Consider the following 6,470-nt stretch of genomic DNA (forward strand, 5'->3'; position numbering starts at 1 on the left):
CGCCAACTCGAGTCTCCCGCGTGCATTGCTATATACTTGCCGTTCCTATACACGTATGTACGGCGCGCGATTTAAGCCCGGCGATACGTATTACATCTATAGAGACGGCAGCCCCTCGCTTCGACGCCGTTATATCAGCCTCTGTAATGGTGGCCGTGCCCGGATGGCTATCGCGAATTGTGCACAGCGAGAGAACAACCGCGAAGAAATGGGAGTTCCCCTCGTCGGATAAGTCCGTGTCTGGACGATTTATACCATCACGCGTACGAATATTATAATTGATTATTATTATATATGGATATTGTTTTGGGGGAAAAATAGGTCCGACCTAATTGGTTATTAGTATTTGCTTCTCGGGATTTTGGCTAAGATCAAAGTGTAGTATTTGGGTACAACGCATATTTTTTATTAGTGTTGTAAGTCGGAAAATTTTCCGGAAAATTACCGAGGCCTTTTTTTCCGGAATATTTTCCGTATTTTTCCGAAAAATATTAAAAACGTTTTCATTTGATGATTTGTCTAATATATTGTTTGCAAATTTAAATAAAGCGGAATTTTCACCTCATTTTTTCAAATTTAAAAGTAAAACTAAACCTATAGACTAGTTTAAACTGGTTGAAATGTAACACTATTAATGTTTTGTAGTATGTTTACTGATATTAGTCATTTTAAATCGATAAAAAGTTTAAAACATTAAAAACCCTTGAAAAGTAATTTATGTTTAAATTTTTTATTTTTCCGATTTGCGGAAAATTTTCTGGAAATTTTTCCGCATTTTATTTTCCCGGAAAATTAACAACCCTATTTTTTATAAAAAATATAGTAGGTTAAAGTGTTTGAATCTTCGTTACGGACAGCGGCGGATTAACCTTTTCGGCGCCTTTAGGCACAGAAAAATTTGGCGCCCCTTGGCATTGGTCAGCTAAGGAGGGGCGTATCGGTTTTTAAAAAGTAAATAAATATATTTTAGTTTCCCCAAATCTTTTCGGCGTTATTTTGAGTAAGGGCAAGCCCAGTACATGGACCGTGGGGGCTTTATCTGAGTTTTGGCGCCCCTAGAAAAATGGCGCCCTAGGCACTTGCCTACTTTGCCTAATGGTTAATACGCCCCTGGTTACGGAGGTATTAACGGTGTAGCGTATATGAAAATCTAGCAATAATAATAGAAATTGAGGTTTGTGCAGTATATATAAATAACCTCAGATCATAGCCTTTTGCACCGCGTTGAAGTTGTTGCAGGATAAATAAACACCGAACATTATTTTTACATTATTAATGTTAAAAAGTGATTATAGAAAATTTGTGAAGTTCAAAACATATCATGGACGCGTAAGAGCATTTAATGTTACGTTAGTAGGGTAAAAGTGTAGATTCCACACTATTTACTGTATAGATTATAGATACGCCTGTGCCGAATAATTGTCAATTTCAACGCCGGTGCGCTATTGAACAGAGAAATATCCTTCTCAAAGAACTTTAATAGGTGGAGAATGATAGAAAGACCGGTTTATGCAATTTCAACCGAAGCGCACTTTAAAACGATAATGAAATAAAAACGGTAGGTAGAATGATGGCAGGTCGCGTTGGCGTAGGCGCTAATTACGGTAAACCGAGAGGCGACGTAATCGGCGTCGACTGCCGATGGCGAAGCGAAACGCGGTAGCCGAAACAGAGTGGAAAATAGTATCGCTTCTAGAACGGAAAGAGACCGTATAAAAAGAGAGGGAACGAAAAAACAGCGTGGGTGGATCAGGAAATGGGGAGAAGGGGCCGGAGAGAGGAGGGGGTAGAGAAGAGAGTGATATGGCGACGGTGAGCGCTGACAAGAGAAGGGCCGAGTAGAATCGAGAGGGGGGAGGGAAGGGGGAGGGAAGGGGGGCAAAGCGAAGAGACAGAAAAAAAGAGCGGGAGAAGATTCGCGATACGACGTGGCTGGCGACCGAAAAGTATAATTAATAATGACGCCCGACTCTGAAACTTTCCTCCCCCCATCCGATCGAGTTTTTAGACGAAATGGGGAAGGGGGGGGACTCCACGATAGATTATATATACACACAGTCTAAAGGGAGGAAGACTGGGGAAGAAAACGTTAACACGACGGGGAAGGGAACTAAGGGGAAAAAAGCGAAATCGTGCTACAACGTCGAGAGGAGGATTTGAAATGGTAGAAGGCGCGGGGGGCGGGAGATTGAAGGAAAGTACTTTTCGTTCGTCTCTCTTCTAGTCTCGCCGCCAGTATATGGTGATTAGCTGCTCGCTATCTCGTTCTATGATCTACGAGATCTTTTTTAATTTCTTTCTCCCCCCCCCCCCCTGTAGCCTGCCTCCGTTCGTTTTATGGTTGTTTAATTGGCGCGTCGTCGCTTCGCTTTTGAAGTGAGCGAAAATTAAAGTGTACGCTATTCGTTCGTCTATTTAGATCTCTCTCGTTTTCTTTGGAAACTAACGAAATTTTAACGAAGCGAAAATACGATTCTAAAAGTTTATAGATTTTTTTTGTTAGAGTCAATAGTTGAGATATTTAAATTTATATTTGGTATAACTCGCGCTTTAACAAGTCTTTAAAGAGAGGCTGATCACTTCCCGTAATAGGCGTGGAAGACCTTAAAGGCCGACTACATAAATCTTCGGTTTACTCTGTCTTTCACTGGAAGTAGGCTGACTGCATGTCACACGTGTATTGCAGTAAGCCTACTTCCAGTGAAAGACAGAGTTAACCGAAGATTTGTGTAGTCGGCCTTTAAGACCCATTCGAATACCGATTGTGACCAATAAAATTGATAGGAATTGGCCAAGGGAGAGTAATAATAATCAGCTATGATAATACCCAAGACACCATCTCGGGCTCAAGTCATCTAGCGATTTTATTGTCATTTTCATTAACACCAGCATTAATAGAAAATAACACCCCACAAACAAGTAATATTAAGTGGGGATATTTAACTTAATGTAACAGAAATATAATAAATAAATAAAAAAATATACCTACACTAACTATTATCGTAAACCTAAATAAGTTGTTTATGAACTTGGGAATCTGAACAACAAGAGTGGAAATATCTTGCACACTCAAGTTTTCACATAGAGCCACAAAATAGGATTGAATCCGGCTCCTCTTTTTGATAGACGAGAGAGTTAACCACTTTTCCACCCCACTACTATGACCATGGCTGCAGTTTCATAGACCCTATTCGGTGTACAGAATTTCAGTAAGTGGTTAGCTCCTTCGGTCTTTTGAGGACTTCACTTTTAATCCCTCGATTTATCCTATAAGAAATTTTGTTAAAGGTTCAAATTGTAATTTGACCCGAAGGCGAATCAAGTAAAAGGATCCGAAACCCTATAGTAAAGTCGGTGGACAACGGGGTGCGCCGGAATAGGCGTAAAACAAAATGGCCCCCCGAGCTCACCTCCCGAAAAAAAAGGTAAAAGAAGCCGGGATGACCGCCAGGGGTCTTTCCGCCGACCGCGCGTAAAAGTCTTTTGGAGTTATGGCCGGTGCACGCGAAAGGTCTATTATAATCGCCAATAGGATCGCGTCGATCGATCACTCGGAAAAAAAGGGTCTAAACGCATCTCTCTGCCTTCTCCGGCATGGACGTTCACTCCCGCTCATGCCCCCCTCCGGGTTGGCTCCCGACTGCACCCTCCGCTCGCAGCCGGGATACAAACGAGGGTATACGCTCTACCCCACGTTCAAGCCCCGAGATCGGGACCAAAGGGAGAGAGGAAAAGGGGATGGAACAGCTAGTCGTTTCCCGCGCCTCTTCTCGAATCAATGGCGCTCGAGGGTTCCAGCGTCGATATCCCCCCCCCCCTCTTGCGGGAGTCTTTTGTGACCCTCGGTTGAGGAGCGACCCTACTGCGTACCGCAACTCGACAACCGGAGTCCCTTGACATCGCCCCCGTCTAATTATTAAAAATTTTAACCAGAAATATTGGGAGTCACTGACAACTTACAATACTACCAAAGGAAAATAAAATATTTTAAACGAGTATTTAATTGATCAGATTGCCAGATCTGAATCTGATAGACTAAAAACTCTAATATTCAAAATAAAAAATTTAATAAAATAAGGTGGATTGTAATAAATATTGAAAGAAGTTTTGGTTCAATAGATACACTTTTAATTATTAACTGGGCTGGCGCTAGCTACGTTAGAAACCAAACGTAGCGTGTGTTAACAGGGGTGTAGCGAAGCACTTAGGTTTTTGGGGGGATAAGATAAATTTTTGCCAACTCCAAACCTAAAAATTGCCAACTTCATGAAATATATTTTTAATTTAATTCATAGTAAAGTGCTTTGATTTAATAATTTCACAAAAAATAAAAAAAATTAATGGATTACGGGAAATATTTGGTGTAAACCCAGTCTTAACGCCTATGGTTTAAAAAGCTATATACGCGAAGAGTGTTTGTCGGCTCGGTTTGGCGGGTAGTTACGAACCTTCGACAAATAGAGCATTATCTGGGTACTTTTGCGCTAAACCGGGGTACACGAAGAAATGAAAAGTGTTTAGACGAGGCTAAAACAATTATAATAAAAAGCTCATAGGACTGCAGTTCGTGATTTCTATTCCGTCGTCATGTACCCTGTTGTAGTAAAAATACTAGCCCTCCCCCTAGGATAACATTAGGCTCGTGCGACTACTTTCAATTAAGTAATATTTATATGGTTTTAATAGCCTACATCTACTATCTAATGGGCTCAAATTTACTATGCTTTGAGATCGTAGATACGACCAAAAACAGTTTCAACGATGGTACTAATTAGTCTATGGAAATTAATTAAGAAACAGCGTTGGGAATTTAGTCAGGGTAGAATAGAGTTGGAAAAAGGACAAATATATATTGGGATTTTGGGACCAATGCATCTGGAGGAGCGACACACAATTGAACCAAAATTTATATTATATCGTTTTAAATATATTTTAACGAATTGAAGTTTCTTTAAATAACAAAGCAAATATCATATAACTTCGAAATATAGAAATTCTAAGTTTGCCGACTTTAAGATTGAAATTCCTAGTTGGCCAAATTTAAGATTGAAATGCCTAGTTGGCCAACTTTAAGATTGAAATGCCTAGTTGGCAAACTTTAAGATTGAAATGCCTAGTTGGCCAACTTTAAGATTGAAATTCCTAGTTGGCCAACTTTAAGATTGAAATTCCTAGTTGGCCAACTTTAAGATTGAAATGCCTAGTTGGCAAACTTTAAGATTGAAATGCCTAGTTGGCCAACTTTAAGATTGAAATTCCTAGTTGGCCAATTTTAAGATTGAAATTCCTAGTTGGCAAACTTTAAGATTGAAATTCCTAGTTGGCCAACTTTAAGATTGAAATGCCTAGTTGGCAAACTTTAAGATTGAAATGCCTAGTTGGCAAACTTTAAGATTGAAATTCCTAGTTGGCCAACTTTAAGATTGAAATGCCTAGTTGGCAAACGTTAAGATTGAAATGCCAAGTTGGCCAACTTTAAGATTGAAATGCCTAGTTGGCCAACTTTAGGATTAAAATGCCTAGTTTGCCAACTTTGGAAAAAAGTTGGTGGGGTGGATCCCCCTGCCCCCCCCCCTATGGCTTTCCCCTTGCACCGTGTTAGCAGACGATATTTCGATATAGAATATACTCCCCTTAGCCCCTAATGAAGGTCAATGTACAAAATACGAGGCAATCTACCGATCATAGCTACAGAGTGAAACGCGAGCCCAAAAAATCGGCAAGGTTGTCGTACCGCGGTGCGTATTGAACGCCCGAGTAAATTTCCACTCCGTCTCCTTCACGCGCAAACACGCACGACGTGTCCCCCCCAGTCACCCTTCTCGCAGTTTTGACTCCCTCTCCTCTCTCTATATATAAATATATGTATCTGTATAGGAAAACTTCTTGGCCTAAAAGAGGCTATACTTTCGCCGACCCGTCTTCGTACGGAGGCTCCATGCGTGCCTGCTCTCAGGAATGCAACGGAAAAATACAGGGCCAGGCTGGCGCGCCACTATTATCCAACAGAGCTTTTGCCTGCCCTCGGAGACGCGCGCTCTCTCTCTCTCTGACTCAGGATTCAAAGGAAATTCCTTATAACCGGGACGTACTTTCCCGACTCCGTAGTCAATCGGGATTTCAACTCCGGTAAACCGGCGGATTTCGACGAAACACCTCCAGCCACTTACCTCCCCGTCTCATCCAGAACGCTCGTCCTAATGTCGACTTTTGTAAAAGATCACCCGGAATTGCCTTAAAGGGGCACAGAAGCATTTGGAAAATGCAGCCCAAATTGTTACTTACCCCCCTGATCATACTTTGCGCATTTTTCAAGCCTTATTTCCGAAATGCAAACGATTCGGTGGTTCTTTTCTTGTTTTAATTTTCTTGTCGGTTTTTTTTTTCGACACTGACACTCCGACTACGGAATAGAGTAGTATATTATCGTCCTTGGTAGTAGTGTAAGTTTCGCCTTGGGCTTATTTAGG

The sequence above is a fragment of the Leiobunum rupestre genome, chromosome 3, assembly GCF_980474605.1.
Source record: "Leiobunum rupestre chromosome 3, qqLeiRupe1.1.hap1, whole genome shotgun sequence".
Taxonomy (NCBI): domain Eukaryota; kingdom Metazoa; phylum Arthropoda; class Arachnida; order Opiliones; family Sclerosomatidae; genus Leiobunum; species Leiobunum rupestre.